The sequence below is a fragment of the Macrobrachium rosenbergii genome, chromosome 20 (assembly GCF_040412425.1).
Source record: "Macrobrachium rosenbergii isolate ZJJX-2024 chromosome 20, ASM4041242v1, whole genome shotgun sequence".
NCBI classification, from domain to species: Eukaryota; Metazoa; Arthropoda; class Malacostraca; order Decapoda; family Palaemonidae; genus Macrobrachium; species Macrobrachium rosenbergii.
In genome coordinates this window covers 17325527-17343946 of record NC_089760.1, presented here as the reverse complement: position 1 = coordinate 17343946, position 18420 = coordinate 17325527, and the positions used below count along the sequence as shown (strand labels likewise).

General features: G+C 43.6%; 1 long non-coding RNA gene across 1 annotated transcript in view; it reads left to right on the top strand.

Annotated features, from left to right (window-relative positions):
- The first annotated feature begins 3836 nt into the window (after positions 1 to 3836).
- Positions 3837 to 18420, top strand: part of LOC136849089 (uncharacterized) — a 38849-nt gene continuing 24265 nt past the window's right edge. The window contains exons 1-3 of the long non-coding RNA XR_010856233.1: positions 3837 to 3926; positions 10009 to 10087; positions 10399 to 10475. This is a non-coding gene — a long non-coding RNA (uncharacterized lncRNA). The remainder of the gene's footprint in view (positions 3927 to 10008; positions 10088 to 10398; positions 10476 to 18420) is intronic.

Genomic DNA, 18420 nt, shown 5'->3' with positions numbered 1-18420 from the left:
CATACATACATACATACATACATACATACATACATACATACATACATACATACATAAAACAACCGTTCAACATCCGTTCTCCTTGTTAATCTTTTGGGATGCTGATGGCATACTAGGTTGGTAATATCCAAGGTCGTACTGAGTTCATTATTTGCAAGGGTGACAATGTTCCTGGTCTATCGGATGCTCCAAGAGGTAATCAGTGAAAAGGAGCCCAGAATAAGGTTGATGCATTCTCAGAAAATAACCAATTTTGACCAGTTATTGAGTACGAAAAATAGTGACAGATAAATCTGTGATCAAAGAGGGTCTATTTTCTTGACTGGCTGGTAAAGCTACCGACTGAGCCAAATTTTGACAGCATAGCTTGCGGAGCTTTAAAGGCAGTTGCTGGAAGCCTCCAAGGTCTTGCAACATACCGCACACACCATTTGAAAAGCAAAAGATGACCAAGATCGAGATGAGGAAAACTAAGCCAGCGCTGTACAGAGGTGCCCTTACCGTCCATGACAGGAATGGCGCCCGTACCCAACCATCAGCTTTGTATATTATCATAAGTTTTGGAAAAGCCACCAAGAACTGTACCCCCGCTGCAAATGAAAAAACGAGTAAGCCGGTCACCCAAGAAAGTAAACGTGGCTACCCCAACCCAATAAACACCCACTCCAGGTTCTACATAACCGACCACATCCCCGCCAGCAAGTTCCTGGTCGACACAGGTGTCCTCAAGTCAGTCCTTCCCTCATTAACGGAAGACAGATGCAGCCTCGTCCTAGTGTCCGCCAACGAAATCCACATAAGAAACTGACGACCTTTTTTGACCGGGCATTGTGGATGGAATATTAGTGATAAGTAAATCCGTGACCAGCGGGTGTTGGCTTCATGACTGGCTGCCCAAGCTTAGCCAGATTTTGGTAGCAAAGCTTTACACCCACAAATCAATTTTTACAACCTAAGCCTTGTAATGCAATAAACCTAACTACCATTACTAAAAAAGATTACTACGCATCTGGTGTCCTTTTTTTTACCGAAGGATCCATGTCCTTATTTTCCTTCTAATCTTGTTATTTGCTCAAGCAAATCTGTGTTGTTTTCGCTTCTGTGTAAAAGTGACATTTCCATACTTTATTTTTTCGTAACTGTCTTACAGTAAGAGAGAACTAAATTCCATGCGTTTAAAAATGTATGATAAGCAACGGTAATAAATAACTACTTCCAGTCAACCTAAAAAGAAAAATAAAAAAACGTTTTAATTCCATTTTGTTGACACGGCTTCTGGTTCTTTTAAATGTACCAAGTTATTTGCGTTGGTTTACGGCCATATGGTTCCTAAAGATAAACAGCAATTATCTTTTCCGTTTTGCGCATTTAAAAAGCTGAGTAGCATGTGTGAATTGTATCGAATATGCAAGGATTTGCTATTTACTAACCCGGTGAATCGCTGACTAAAAAACACTTGTGGTCTATCTTAATTTGAAACGTACTCTTACGTAGCCTTATATTTTGCCTCAATTAATTTTTCCATCGTTCGCTTTTGTAACGTTCACTTCAAATGCAAAAAAAAAAAAATAAGCTTTTTGCTCCAAACTATTTAATTGTAAAGCTTGCCAAGAAAATCTTCATTATGGGATTTAAGAAGAAGAAGAAGAAGAAGAAGAAGAAGAAGAAGAAGAAGAAGAAGAAGAAGAAGAAGAAGAAAAATTACATGAACCATAACATGTTAATTTTTTTCATTCAATTCGCCTTTCATTTTTGCATGTTGGTGGAATTTAAATATAAAATTGCATCGTTAAGAAGCAGATGGCCAAGGTGAAAGAAACAGAGGAAGGGAACTGAAAAACTATAGGTACGTGTAAACCCAATCCTTATTTGTATAGAAAGAGTTAAACATAAAGTATCCTAAGTCATCTTGAGTCACGAACGAAGGAGTTAGGATACCGAGGTGCGTTCTCGGTATTCCACTTTCATTTCCATCTTTTTGAGGGTAAAGAGCTTAGCAATCTAGTCTTTTCAGTTTCCTTCTGTTTTTCATAAAACAATGAATACACAAAGACACACATCCATAATACATACATACATGCATATATATATATATATATATATATATATATATATATATATATATATATATATGAAAATTTCTGACTAACAGGTCCTTCAAATGAAAGGCAAGAGCGCTACCAACTGATCCACACATGTAGAAAAGAAATTTGAACCTAAGTACTTCTGTACCTGAGGTTTTCCTGAGCAGTCTGCCTCTAACATACCAACAAGTTTCACTAATTTCTCTACCCATATGTATATATATATATATATATATATATATATATATATATATATATATATATATATATATATATATATATATATATATATGGGTGGGGAAATTAGGTAAAACTCTTTGGTATGTTAGACCTCCAAGAGGCATTCTTTCAGTCACTTTGTCATGGTGCCTATCCTTTGAACAAACTTGTTTTGTCAGGAAAACAATTTCGGCGGAAGCCTCAAACGGTGACCTCTTGGAGAGATTAGTGTAAATTAGTGGTGTCTAATGACTTAGTTGTCAGTGATCTCCCAGAACACATTACAAGGTTAAAAAGAAAAAGATAGCCTTACAGAAACTTTTAGAAGTTCAGGGACGGGGAACGGTGAGCAGATGATGTAGCCGTTGCTGGCTGTTGACCCCAAGGTCGCTTTGACAATCCTAGCTATCATCTTTGTACTGGATTTTAAAGTTAAATATTCTATTGCTTAAGTTATATACATTAATCAAAATAGAAATCAGATGTAAGATAATGATGCTTACAGCAAGATATGCTGATTGATTAAAAATTTTAAGCCTATACCAAGAGTTCACACACACACACACACAACACACACACACACACACACACACACACACACACACACATATATATATATATATATATATATATATATATATATATATATATATATATATATATATACATATATATACAGTATATGTATATGTCATCAGATACCACTCATTTACTTTAATCTCTCCAAGAGGTCACCATTTGAGGCTTTCGTCGAAATTGCTTTCCTGACAAACAAGTTTGTTCAAAAGATAGGCACCACGATGCTTTGACTTAAAGAATGCCACTTGGAAGCCAAGATTACAACTTTCCCTTGGATGTCAAGAAACGCCAGGAGATCTGCATCCCGCCATCATCTGAACTTCAAGGCAGATAGGTAACGTCCTGTAAACTAACCAGCTAAAAGAAGATCCAGTTCCCGACACGATTAGCAAGGGGCTGATCCAAGATACGTAGTACCAAGGTCTAGACCTTGCGTAGTACAATAAAGGACGAAGTATGTATGAAGTTATGAACAAAGACCATTTAAACCATTTCTGTGCACTAAGAACGTGTGGGCATATGACAGTTAAGGTTATAGTGACACTGAAGTAAAATTCGTACTTTTTCATATTGTTTTGTCTTAATTTTAATTTTTTCTTTGTTTTATATTAGGAAAACAACGTAAAAGGATAGGGTCTGACTTGATGGGGTGACTTTTAAAGTAAAATAATTCATTAAATTTATTTGCTATTTATCTCTCTGGTCCAGTTAGGTTCTTTTTTCACGAAAGTTTTGCCTTGATTTTTTGCTATACGCTTCAAGTTAAGGAAAACTTTTACAAGTAATTAATGCGCCACAGGAAAGTAACCTCTAATCTGATAGGGTTAAGAATGATCCATACCTCATTTTTTGCTATAATTGCATGGCCACTCAGTGTTGGTCAGAGAGAACCATTCTTTCAGTTAGCGATGATACTCATTTATTTGCTACATCCTACATATCCGTTTTCTTTGACAATGATATTCTTAGTAGTTACATGGAATGGAAGTTGTCGGTGAAGATAATTACAAGTCTGTCCTAGGAAATTTCACCGACCGTGGATAAGTAAGTCTTTTTTGGGTCAATGTCCAGAACAACGGTGAGATTAAGAAAATAGGTCACACTATAATTTTCACAATATAAAATAATAAAACTTTGTCTCTGAAAACTTTTTGAGGAGATTCACCGTATCCGAGATATTAATGATTATCTAATCGGCATCCTCGAAAATTTTCTAAGTCGTTTGTTTACATCCAGTAGGGAGTTGGTTCGAAAATGAGGTTTTTTACTGTAATGTTTCTCAGAAAGAGTGTAATGTTTCTCAGAAAAACTAGTTCCCCATCGAATGATTTTCGATTTTTACTTATAAGGTTAGACAATACCTGTCCCCAACCCCTCCATAGCTAATATGGCAAAATTGTGGGTGTTTCCTCATCATAAGAAGTGGTCTAAAACGCTTTAAATATGAAAAATATTACATTTTACTTTTAATTTTGGTATTTTATGCATGCGGAGTTCTTCTGGACATTCACCCTTTTTTGACACGTTAAAATGGTTTTGTTTTAATTATAAAACTTTGTAGAATATACTGGCAATTGTGTGACAAGGGTTGGTAAATTCAGGTAAGTTCGAGGCACCCCTTAGCCTTTGCATCGACGCTTTCTGAGCTCCTTGGCCCTCGTTTCGGAGCAAATTTAGTTTTTTGTATCTACGCTTTATACCCTTGCCTCTTGTTTTCCAGATTTGGTGTAGTACCCTTTGTTTGTGAGTAAAGTTTTACTTTGAACCATTGGATAATTGTATTCTCAAGTTTAAAATATGATTTTCATATGTTTTAAGTGTGTTTTGACCGTTTCTGACATTCATTTGGGTAGCAAATTACTAGGTTTAGCCTAGAGACACTGGGCCCCTTCTTTACATCCTGCAAAATTGTGGGTTTTTAGGTGGAGGAAAATACAAAAATGAAATTTTCTCAGGTATGTAGGCTATTGAAGCTGGCAAAATTTTCTTTAAACCATTTTTCCATATTGCACTGAAATTATAATTTTCTTATGCTTTAATTTTTGCCTTGAACATTTCTAGCATTCAGTTATAGAGGTAGTGGACCCCGCCCGTATATCTTACAATTTAGGGGACCCCAGGGAAAGCAGGGTTTTTGGATGGGGAAAAACACAACGCACCATTTCCTGTACCCTCGCTTAACCTAAACGGTAATTCTATATATTAGCTCCGTGCCTGTTTTTACCTTTTCAACTGGTTTTTTCTACACTTTTAAGGGTTCTGATACTGGCAGTGCATCTGTTTGTTGTCGGCCAAATGGAATGTCCCTTCGCCGTGTTTAGTACTGGCCCGGGGCGGCGGTTGGGTACCCATGTATTAACAAGTTATTGCACTTGCTGGACGGGATATGAACTGTTCAAAACAGACATACCCGTGCTCTGTCTTGTGAAGATCGCGTATGGAAACCCCGCCAAAAATGAAAGGTAAATTCATAATTAGCAACCAAAAAACTGTAGAAAAAGTCAGGTTACAGTGCTGTCGGCAACACGGAGCTACCCTGTAGTTCTACTAACCTGAACAAGGATGCTGGATATTTAACAAGACCTAGACCCGCTACCCTAGGGTGCCTCATCCTTACTTTAGAGGCTGTGTCCTGCCCCCCCATTGGGCACCCACCTAACCTCACCTAGACTACACTTAACGTGAGTTAGACTGCAAAGACTGTTAGTGGTAACTGAAAACTCCAGCCAGCCATTTGAGGTTCCAGTTAGCCATTTTGCATGACAAAATGATTCAAAAATGGTAGGAAATGACAGGGTTAAAAGAACCTGAAAATACCAACGTGACGTAACCTAGGGGTGTTTACTGGTTACAATTTTGCCGTGTTAGCTATGGGGGTACTTGTTACCTTATAAGTGTAATTTGATTAATTATTTTCTCTGGATTTGAAGGTCATTACTGAGAAGAAAGTTTTGTTTTGATGAGTTTTATCCAAGAAAAATATAAGTTGTAATGTGGAAGGTTCTTACCCTAGTGGATGGATTGAGCTTCAGTGTGAAGTAAAACAGGTTTGAGGAGGTGGACGGATTGCGCTTCAGTGTGAAGCAGAATTACGCACCACTGTTATGGTAATAATGATTCGAAACAAAGGTGCCAATACTTCTATATGCTATAAATTCACTAATGGCAACTTTTATACAGACGTGAGAGTTAGGCCAGTATCAGTAATGCTTATGACTTCAGGGGGGAAGGTACTGCATCCCTCTCTCTCACGAGTCTTTTTGTAAATTTGCTTGTAAATATACGAAGGGGTTGCTGTTGTTTTTTTGTTTTTGTCTTTTACGATAGTATGTCGGTTGTAAATGTAATTTTACAAAGAAAATTGCAAAGAAATATTAGAAAAAGCATGTAAAAGTAAAAAAAAAGGTTACTGAATCTTCCTTCTTGTAAACTTACGTGAATATTTTACAACAAATATGCAAAAAATTTGTTACTGCTTTTATTATCTGTTTTGATATTGTGTGAGCAGTAATAATAATTTTACAAAATCCAAAAAACTTATTTATTAGAAAAAATATATATAAGTTAGTAAAATTTACAATTGTCTTGTAAATGAGGCTCCACAAGGGGTTGTAAATAGTCATTTTCAACTTGCAGAAGGTAGGGAAAATTTTTTAGAATTTTTTCATTTATACAGTGTGAATATACATGTCATTCTCTTTCCATTGATGTGATTTTTTTTTTTTTGCCAACCTCAAAGTTTCCCCGGTCTGGGGTGCTGCACATTGATAAATTATGCCGTCCCTTAAGGGTTAATTTGAATCAGAACTGACAGTAGGATTGAGTTCTTCAGACTGGTCTCAATATTCTGTAGATGCTGAAAGCCGTTGGGTGTCAGACCGAGGAAAGTTAACCAGTGGTTCATGAACAAAATGAACTGCCACAGATGAAAGGTGAAAGCCATCCTAGTAGGTACCTTTGAATTAACTAACAAATTACAAACATTATAGTGCTGTTCTTCCCGATAATTTAACCTCCAGGAGATTGTCACGTACACATGACATAATAGGTCCAGTACTTGCGTCCCATGACATTTCTGGAATGTCAAGTTTCATTTAAAACACTCAGAGTTGAAGAAATAACAGGTATTCCAGAATACAGAATACCTGTATTCTGGAATACCCTGATGACATACTTAGCCTCACCCACATCCGATGCCCTGCCCTTCAGCAAGTTTGCACATGAACATAGAGATGGCATATCTTGAGGCCCAGCACTGTACAAGCATAGCATTCAATAAACATTTTTCATCTCTTTATTGTTTTCCTGCCATTCTCATGTGATTTTTTGAATTCACCATCCATAATGAATGGCAGTGGATATTCCAGTGACGATTATTTGCCTAGTGCAGATGGTTATGAAAGTTAATTATCATTTGATATCAAATTTATTGAAATTAGTGATAATAACATCAAGGCAAAGGGGTGGAGAGTGGATGGACAATTGTTCCTACTTGTTTTCAAGACTGACAGCCTAGTGCTAAGCCTTGCTTTGAAGATAATTTTCAAGGCTGAACCCTGTCGTGGGGGAAACGCCATTTCTGTTGCCAGCATTTGATGAAAAAATGATGTAGACATTGTGTAAGTGGACAAATGAGAGAGCTGAAAAGTAATCTCTCAATTATCCGGATTAATACAGCCAAGACCCTGTTAGATAGGGGCAAAATCTGGATAAGGTCAAGTAAAAAACTCTTCTGGTGTAGAACAACAACTCTGTACCCTTATACTCTACCTACCTTGTCAACACCACATAACCATAAAAATTCAGTATGCTTATGAGCAATAATCATCACGCGTCAAACTGAAAACTTTATGCAAAAGGTAATTATCTGTCTTATTTTCCCATATTTGTAATAAAATATACTGTATAAATAAACTTTGAAAAAAAGAAAGCAAACCCCTTCTTTTTCTCTCTCATAAACAACATACAGTTCAGCAGGCAGGTAGCCTACCTGTGTTTACCAATACCCCACCATGGTTTTTTCACCAGTTATGTATTTTTGGGCAGTGACTGTCTTATCAGTTGGTATCGGATGATATTTCATTTGTTTTACTTATAATTTGATAAATTTTTTCTTTATTTATAGTGTTTCCTTACCCTGAATTATGCTATATATTGTGTCATTCATGTTGTGCTGTAGAATGGGCTCTTTCAGCATGTTATTTTAAGAATCTTATGTAAAATGTATTTTTGAAATGAACCTTACCTCTCCATTATATAACTTTTACTTCCACGCCAGTGGTAGTTCAACAGATTGAAACAAAATATTAGACCACTTGGTTTTCTGTGATTATCTGTTTCTATCCATCTACTTCACCCACGCCCACCAAGGGAATGGTAAGTACAAACACCCGTAGCAGATCAGTCTACTTGTCGCCAGTTTCGGTAGAAGATTGTTAGAGAGTTGTCTGTGCTCGGTTTTCTATTGACGAACTGGTTTGTAGATTTACTTGTATTTTCTCTTGGATGTTGCTGAATTATTTGGTTAACTGAAACATCGTTGCTACTAGGACTGTTTATTGACACTGTACCTAATACATAATCCTTAAACTTCTCGCAGGCCCATGTGACTGCTAAAGCTTCTTTTTCGATAACTGCGTATCTCTGCTTGGTCTTGCTTAGTGCTCTTGAAGCGTAGGCAATCGGTCGTCGATTACCGGAATCGTCAAGTTTTAGAAGAACGGCTCCTAATCCGTCGCAGCAGGCATCAGCAGCAATTGTGCTCCTTTTTGTTAGGATCGTAGTGTGCTAGTACATCTGTAGACATGAGCCTGTTTATTATTGCCTGGAAAGCTGCCTCTTGAGGCTGGTCCCAGAACCAGTGTTGACTTTTCTTTAGGAGTTGCCTCAGCGGCTTGTTGATACTGGCGAGGTCTGGTAGGAACTTGGCTTGTTAGTTTACCATACCGTTAAACCGTTGCAATTCTTTAACATAAGTCGTTCTTGGAAATTTTTTGATAGCCTTTGTTTTCTGTGGGTCTGCCTTTATTCCATTTCTAGAGATGATGTATCCTAGGAATTTAATCTGCTCCTTAGGGAATTCACGCTTGTCGTTTAACGTAATTCCCTCATCCTGCAATCGTTGTAGAACCTTTCTGACACGCTTGTCGTGGCCATCCTGTGAAGGGCCGTGGATGAGAATGTCATCCATGTGACAGACAACTCTTCCAGTCCCTCTAGAATAATTGACATTGTCCTTGGGAAAATTTCAGGTGCTGAGCTAATCCCGAAAGGAAGACGGTTGAAACAGTACCGTCCAAATGGGATTATGAATGTTGTCAAGAGTCTTGATTCTTTATCGAGGGGTATCTGCCAGAATCCAGAATTAGCATCCAGTTTTGTAAGACTTTGCTTCCTTGTAGCTTGGTGAGGTTTTTGTCAACACTGGCCATCAGGTGTATTTCCCTTTTAACCACGTTGTTCAACGGCGTAAGATCCACACAAATTCTCATGTCCCCACTACGCTTCACTGCATTAACCATTCCTGAGCACCACCCAGTTGGCTTGGTTACGGGCGTTATGACGTTCTGCTGGACCATCATTTGTAGTTTCGCCTTTACTTTTGGGAGTAGCGGATGGGGGACTCTTCTGGGGTTATAAAGGCAAAGGGAAGTTGCGTCATCACGCAAAGCTATCATGTACTTTGTTTTCATCATCCCTAGGCCTTTGAAAAGTTTTGGAAAATCCTCTTGAAAGTTAGGCGCGTTTCCAACATTGTAAACTTCGGGTCCAGGTGTTAACAGTCCTAATTCCTCTACTGCCATCTTGGAGAGAAGATTATGGGGCTGTTTTGACATGACTAATACGTCCTCAACAAGGGTATTATTTCCTATTCTAAGTTCTGCATTTGGAATCTTACCTCTGAATAAGTGAGATAATTTTACACACCTGGTCCTACAAATTTACACGTCGAGGGCAAAAGCTTGAGTCCTCGAAGCCATGGTGTCTTCTCATCGACGATTGTAGCTTTTGATCCACTGCCAAGTTTAAATGTTGTCTTTTCATTGTTATAAAATACTACACTATATTTATAATGTACAGTAATACTTTATTCTAATTTTTATCATTATGTAAATTATCATTCCAGATTGACAAGCACCTTTACCCTGACCTCTGCTGTAACTGTACACCTCCCCATGTAGCCTACATCTTTCAAATCACTAAAGGTAAGGAATTCTTAACTGTTTTTAATGTTGTAAATTATATGCATTTTCTAAAATGTACAGTAGTATTTATACATTACTGTAGTTACGGCAGTACTTTATTCTATATCAGTCCAGACTGCCCAGCACTTTTACTGGAGCTCCCTCATCCTAGCCTACATCTTTAAAAATCTCTGAAATTAGATAAGGAATTCATTTATTTTTATATATTTTTGTACTATTGAACAAAGGTCTATGAAATACCTGAACTGATACAGAACAGTACAGTAGTACTGTACACATACCCTGTACAAATTTTATCCTTATCATTGCAGGTTCCCTACACATGCACATCTCCATCTCCCACAACCTAGCTTACAGCTGTAACAGTTTTGAAAATCACTGAAATTAGGTAAGGAATTCCTAACTTTTTTTTAATTTTTATACTGTAAAGATGTCAAGACATCTTCTTTTCCCATTAATCACGATCATGTATCACATCTGTCAACGCAGCGAGAATCTCATGTATATATTTGTACGTAGAATTTCCTGGCCTTTTCGCCAATACTGTATCTATTTTATCAGTGTATGTACAGTATATTATGTCTCTTATTATTGCTATTTGATTACATTATGTCTCGTATTATTGCTATTTGATTGACTGTTAACAAACACAAATTGCTCTCGCTCGGCATACGGGTCATGGCAACTGAAGGTCGGGCACTTCGTTTCCGTCCGCACGCTGCTATGTATACCTTTGCCCAGGTAAATAAATCAGTCCTTATCCAGTTCTGTCTCTTTGACCTCACAACTGGTGACCCTGGAGTGACGATAAACAAAGAGGTTTTGGCTTTGCCATTAGCGGACTCACTATGCCGCTTTACCTTCAGAGAGCCTTAACGGAACCATATGGTGACAAAGTCTAGGCCTCTGAAAGCTCCTTCCTTAGAGAACACCCATGCCATTAACAAACTAATTACAGCGTACCTTCTTCAGGTACTTTCTGGCGTTCTCGAACGGTTTGGCCCTGCCATTTACGATTCATGTCAACCGTATTCAGAAGTCATTAACGGAACCACACGGCGTATAGTTTTGACTTCTGACGAGCCCTAAACACCATTAACGGACCGAATACGGCGCTTATTTCGTGTTTTGGTCTGAGGCAAAATGTCAGACACTAAGGTAGAAAGTCGCTCTGAGGACACAGATCCTCTGCATCCCCCTCTCGCCTTCAAAGGCAGCAATAAGCCAGGGGATAAAACTCCCACCATTCTCGCGGCAAATACCGCATCCTGCTTCCTGCAGGCAGACGCCCATTTCCGGGTAGCAAAAATCATGGACGAGGAAACCGAAGCGGACGTCACCATGACAACACTGCCAGAGGAGGTCTTCCAACAAAATCACCCCGGTTGGACTTGCAGCCGGGCAAAGTCAAGTACAGAGACCTACAAGAGAAACTCATCGACACATACTCCATGCCTGTCCCAGAGAGAGCCCAACGTGCCCTCGACCTGATGACCCAGCCCCTGGAGAATGGTTTGGTCGTCAGGTTTGACAATTGTACCTTCGGAGTGGAGAAGGCATACTTCCTGGGACACGAGGTCTCTCCGGTAGATGTCCGCCCCCTGGCCTCCAAGGTGAATGCAGTGAAGGAGCTTCCAGCACCAAAAACCATCAAGTCCCTGCAGGAGTTCCTCGGCATGGTCAACTACTACCGACGTTTCGTGCTGGACATCGCCCACATCATGTATCCCCTAACTGGAGTATTGAAGGGGAAGCCGAAAGCACTGACTTGGGAAGCCCCGCAGCAGAAGGCGTTCGAACAGACGTCGCCTGCGGAGCTGTGCTGGAGCAGATAGTAGACGGTTCCCCCCGCCCACTTGCCTTTTTTAGCCGCAAGTTAAAACCGCTGGAGACCCGCTACAGTGCATTTGATAGGGAACTGCTGGCAATTCTACCAAGTTGTGCGGCACTTCAGGTACCTCTTGGACAGCAGCCCTTTCACCATCCTGACAGACCACAATCATAGACTGTTCCACAAGATGGCCGGAAGCAACCCAATGGTAGAAGCATCAACAAGCACCTGCACGGAAGCCTTACTATCAAGTTGGATAAGCCGTTTCGGTGTGCTGGAAGACATAACTACAGACAGGGGCCCAGCATTCTTATCAGAACTCTGGGTCTCCCTGGCACGCCTGATGGGGACAACACTCCACAGTACAACGGCATACAACCCTCCGGCCAATGGTAGGTGGAAGAACGCACTGTTCATTGAAAGCAGCTCTGGTGGCATGTTGCACTGACGAAAATTGGAAGGCGCAGTTGCCCTGGGTCCTGGTGGGTCTCCGCACTGCACCAAGGGCAAATAGCGACGAATCTCCCGCAGAGAAAGCCTACAGCGAAACACTGGCCGTACCTGGAGAAGTCTCCCCTGGAGCCGGACGACCCAGATACGCCCCTTCCAAGGCTAAGAGAAATTGCAAAGAAGTTCGTGCCCTGCCGAAAGACTTTCGCAGGACAGGACCCATAACTTCAGCCCAGAACGCCTGAATACTTGTACACGTCTTCATGAGGAACGATGCCCACCGCCCACCCTTGACCAGGCCATACAGAGGACTGTACCGAGTCGTCAGTAGAACATCCAAGGCCTACCTTGTCAACATCCATTGCCTACCTCGTCAACATCCATGGGCCGGAAGACTGGATATCTGTCGACAGATTAAAGCCAGCCTTCCTAATGGACAGTGGAACTTGGGAGGAAACCGGCAGGCGTCCCAGAATTCCTCCATGAAACAAGGCCTCGGATGAAGTGATCGGCATCCCAAAACGTAGCTGAGGACATCCCAAGGGCAGCACTAGGATGTCATCTGCTTGGCAAAACTGCCAGACGATTCAGCAGTCGAAGCTGCCCCACAACCGCAGGTATCAAGAACTCAGGGTCGGCTCCCACTCCCAAAAAGATACCTTGATTGACATTCAACAGGTCTTCCAATCATTATTTGTTCCGACACGATATACAAACCCTCGGTCCTTTACATTAGGAATTACTTTCAGTGTAGGCTGGAAACGGCCGTTAAACTCTTGAACAAGGTGGTTAGGCAGTAACTACCGCCAGGTAGGCGGGAATACCCGCCTGCACGGATGTGAATATTCCAGTTTGCTCTCAGCCGTCATGCGTTGCAGACGTGCTTTTGGGTCTCCTTGCCTGACTGTCGTTAAGCTCTTATTATCCCGGTGGGATCTTAATGTATTTTTGTGTATATATTACATGTGTTTGATATTTATTATTACAAACCCACGATTTGTGATAACCTTGCATAGCCGTCGTTCCCCTGCACTGTGACTTGGGTTGACGGCCAAGGGCATATTTAAAGGAGCGTAACCGAGTGGTAATGCTTCTCTCCAGTAGCCCTTTATTTAGATACTGAAGGCGTTCTCCTGTACAGTCAGAAATATTAGATTGGGATGTAATATCTCACTTCCCTTCTTGGGTTTCCGCCCTCCTTGTAAAAGGGCATGACTACTTCTTTCCTACATGTGCTGAGTGTTGTTTTCGCCGCCTGCACCCAGAGAGTTGCGGGGCAGGTGGGAGGTTGCGGGCGTCGTCTGTAAGTTATGCTTCTACGGCGCCCGTGGTGGCCTCCCCTCCTTCCTTTTTTCTCCCCGTAGGTTCTTCCTTTCTCTCCTTCGGTAGAGATCTCTCTCCTTTGCCCTCTTCGCTCGCTCATTGGGCAAAGACTGCGAGGACGTGGGTGCCGCCTTGGGCGACCTCTTCTTGGATACCTCCTCTCGCTGCGTAGGGCAATTCCCTTTGTAGCGAGAGGAGTTTCCCTCTCTAATCATCTTTGCTTTGTCTTTCAGGTTTACAGTGAGCATCATAGACACAGCAGTAGTTGGCTGGATATCTCAGGGGATATCTCGCAGGAAGGAGTCCCGACGTTCATTAGTGTTGCTTATGGATCGTCCACAATACCTGGCTGGATGACATAATTCCATGTCGGTATCGTTTCGACTCTGTTCCCGCTGATGTGGATCGATCACTGTCATTGCTGGCCTTCATGTATGCTGTGGCAATGCCTCTGGCATATCTGTGGTCCATCTGCTCCTGCTGTTCCCTGTGTTATGCTCCTGTTAACTCGACAACAGTCTCTGGGCGGCTCTTCCTGGTCTCCTGCCACAGCCGTCCTGATAGTTCCTGTCACTGCTGGTAACTTTCATGTAACGTTCCTGGCTGTTGCAATAGCTCCTGCCTTCTGAACCGCTTCCATAGCTCCTGCATTGGCTGTCCTGATCATGCCTGCTGCTTCTCTTGGTGGTCGTGCCCGGGGTCGCTTCCGTTGTGTTCCTGCCAGCTGCCCTGGAGGTTACGATGTCTGCCATCCCATAGAAGATGTTGACGTAAAGGTGAAGGAAGCCGCCTTGTGGAAGTGACGTTCCTGGCCGTTGCAGTAGCTCCTGCCTTCCGAACCGCTGCCGTAGCTCCTGCATCGGCTGTCCTGATCTTGCCTGCCGCGTCTCCTGGCGGTCGTGCCTGGGGCCGCTTCCGTTGTGTTCCTGCCAACTGCCCCGGAGGTTATGATGTCTGCAATCCTGTAGAAGATATCAGTGTGAAGGTGAACGAAGTCGCCCTGTGGAAAGTGACACTCCTGGCCGTTGCAGTAGCTCCTGCCTTCCAAACTGCTACCGTAGCTCCTGCATCAGCTGTCCTGATCATGCCTGCTGCTTTTCCTGGTGGTCATGTCCTGGGCCGCTTCCGTTGCGTTCCTGCCTGACTGCCCTGAAGGTTACCATGTTTCGTGTCCACCATCCTGTAGAAGATGTCGGAGTGGAGGTGAAGGAAGCCGCCCTGTGGAAGTAGCCGCTGTCTTCATCTTATCTTTGATTTCGTCTTCTGCTGTATCTTCCTTTCCTCTCCCGAGGTCCAAGGGGGTCCCGAGAATCAGGCAGACCTCCGTCGGCCGAAGGAGAGGAAGGCTGCTTCTTCCCCTTGATGCCCTTTGATGTCTAGGGACTGCCTCCTTCCGAGGAGGCAGTCGATCTCTCGTTGGCTCTTCCCGATCTTCAGGTTAGGAAACCGATTCGCATAGCCCTGAGTTTTGTGTTTCGGGAGCCGCGGGCGCGCTGACCTCTGTCTGCGATCCCGTTCCCAGTCCGAGAGGTTCCGCCTCTAAGATGGGGGCTGCTTCGGGCGCTCGTTCGCGAGCCACTCTGAGTACTCGAGATTCTATGGAGTATCGAGTATCCCGATCTGGTCTGGAGAATATTTCCTCGGCTCAGTTTGGGAGCAGTGCGAGAGAAAAAAAGGTCAAGGCACCCAGGTGTCTCAGCCCTTCCCGCCAACACCACAAGCACTCCAAGTGCTTGCCAGTGCTCGATCGGGTTCCCAGCCTGGTGTCTCGATCCTGGCGGTTCGAACACCAGACGAAGCAGGGAAGAGATTCCCTTTGAGAGTCCTGCGGGACTTCTGGGGACTGACTCTCTTCTGGGAGATGAGTTTCTCTCGTTGGCTTTACCTGCCCTGAGGTGGGAACCGATTCGCATTCTCTTGTGGGGTCTGGTGTTTCGGGGGCTGTGAGAGCGTGGCCTCGAAAGGCTGCGTCCTCAGTGCCGGTCTTGGAAGTCTGCGTCTAAGACTGGTTCTGTGCCTAGCTTTTTCGATCTCTTAGGAAGCTGAAAGCAGCTGCTCCCGATTTTTTTGAGTCTCGTGGGTAGCACGAATTCTATGAATCACGAACACTCTCCTGACGAGAGGCACAGGACGAGAGAAAGTGCTGAGACACCCAGGTGTCTGGATGCTGAGACGCGAGGTGTCTTGATGCTGCCCGCCAGCTGCTTCGGTTGCTCGGCCGGGTTTCATTCTTGTGTCTCGAACCTTAGGGTTCAAGCATGCAGGATAGCAGACACAGAATTCCCCTTTGAACCATCTTCTCGAGGGGCCTTGGCCTTGGAGTTTAGAGTTTGGGAAACTAGCAATAGTTCACAGCAGATGAGTTCGATTGTGTTCACGCGATTGGCTCGGTTTGGCTCGGCCCCTGGTCACGCTTATGAGACTGGCTCAGCTTGCTCGCCCCACCCAGCCCTTGGTCGCACTTGCGAGACTGGCTCAGCTCAGCTCGGCACACCCCGCCTGCCTCCCGTCCACCGCATACCGCTCGGCTCGGCCCCACTCGGTTTTTTCCGAATCGGGTTCGTGGCTCTGTTCAAGTGAACTTTTTTGCTCTTCCCAGGAAAGTGCTTTGCCACGGCACAAGCGTAATTCTTCCCTCGTGTAGCAGTAATCTCCTTCGGTTGATTATCGCTCACGGTCCGCCTCTCCTGCTGGTTTTACTGGCAGGACAGGTAGGGGTACTCTTTCTCCTCACCTGTTCTCTTTTTCTCGCGGTTGTTCCGAGAGGCGGAAGATGGACAGAGAGAGCTCTTCGGAGCTCAGCTTCCTGGTGTGCTTTGGGTGTCGGTCCCCTGATTGTCTCGTAGTACAACCAGGTAGCCAAGGAGGGTTTCATGAGATCTGTCAAGGCTCCCTCCAAGGGCAGAGGCACAGGAGTTTCACGCTTCGGAAGCAGCGAGGGTCTTTCAAATTGCAATCGCCCTAGTTTTTTGGAGAACTTCGCGCCAATTCGTCAGCGTGAGGATCCCCGGGACAGGACCTCGACTCCCCCAATGAATAATCTTCGTCACTCACAACCCTTGCAGTTCCCGAGGGGCCGAGAGTGTCGGGGCTGCCACGGTCCTTGCTTCTGATAAGGTTCTCGACTGGATGAACTCTTTACTTTGGAGAAGGAGTTCATTCAGGTCGAAACACCAAGCTTCCCCCCTGCCTTGACAGAATACGAATTCTTCTTGCCTCGCAGGGTCTGGCTGACTGCAGTTCTTTGGACATTTCTGGTGCTAAGAAGAAGGACTTTGTCCCAATTCAGATCTCCAGTTTCATAAGTCCCGAGTTGGCTCGACCCTTAGGAACAAAACTTACTTGGTTCTGCCTTTCTCTTGCAGAGATTTGCCATATACCTCAGTAATCAAGGTTCATACCAGGGCATGCCTGGTCCTTTGGACAGTGGCCAAGACTTTGGGTCTTAGTCATCTCGACTCGACCTCTAGTTCAAGCCAGTCCCCCCCCAACTCCTAAGACGTCCCAGGCTTCGATAGAAGATTGCGGAACATAGCCTCTCCTACCCTTCTAGGAAAGTGCACACAACTGCGTCTCTTTACACCCTCTTTCCCATAAAGAGGGAAAGAAGTATTGACTGGGAAGAAGTTCTCCTACTGCAGATTCCTGGATGAAATGATACTTATCAAGTCTCTGGGGCTGGCAGCGACATTGCCGAGACCTGGGAATGGGTTCCTTCAGGAGAAGTGTCTATTTCCCGTAGGTCTTGGCAATTCTTTTCATCCCGCTTCCTCTCCTGTGCTCCCGATTCAGGAATTGCCAGCCCAGCTAGAGCTAATTGTCTCGGTATCCTGTCATCTTGCAGAAGCTTCCCCATGGCAGAGAGTGGAAGTCTGCTTCCATTCCTCCATCCTTCTTTATTCTTTGAACTATGAGGAAGGAGTTAGGCTAATGCTTGATTGAAAGAACATTTGAATATGCTTGCATATTCCCCTCACATCGTGTGTCTAGTTATGGATTCACCGATTGAGGAATAGGCACACACCTGTAAGACTTTGTCTTGAAGGTGTGGGACCAAGACGATTAGTACCTTCTCGTCACCATCCTGGGCTCAAGGCAGCCTTCTGGCCCTCTGAGATTTCAGGATGAGTTTTGCAACACTCAGGGTTCATTGAACAACAAACCACAGTAGTGGCATTTGTTGACAAACAAGAGGGAATCGATTTTTCCTCCTGTTCCATCTGTCGACATTTGCAGGTGTTCTATAGCGCACTCAGCATCTCAATTAGCCAGATGCATCCCCGGTGGAGATGGATTGGGAGGTGAGCTTGGCCTCGGGTTAAAGTGATCGCGACAGAAGGTGCTGCTCACTCGAAGATTCACAAAGAGATTGCTCGACTGAGAAATTCCTACCGTCTTTCTGTTGCCTCCCTGCACAAGTCAGTAGTTTTTTGCTCACCCCTTCATACCAGACCCAGGGGCCACAACGGCGAGGCATGCTGTCTTTCTGGGAAACTTGATATCTACTTTTTTCCCTCTGTATTTGTCTGTTTTGCTAGGGGTTCTCAAGCATTGCTCACCTCAAGTTACAGAAAAATGCTGGAAGACTTCGCCTCTCGCCCAACCTGATAGCCGAGGCATCGAGAAGAGTTCTGCTTGACCCAACCTCCTGTAGAAGCTGCACAAGAAGCGGTTCTTCGGGCAGTACATCCCGGTGTGTTTGGGACTGGGAGACCTTCCAGCTTCCCTT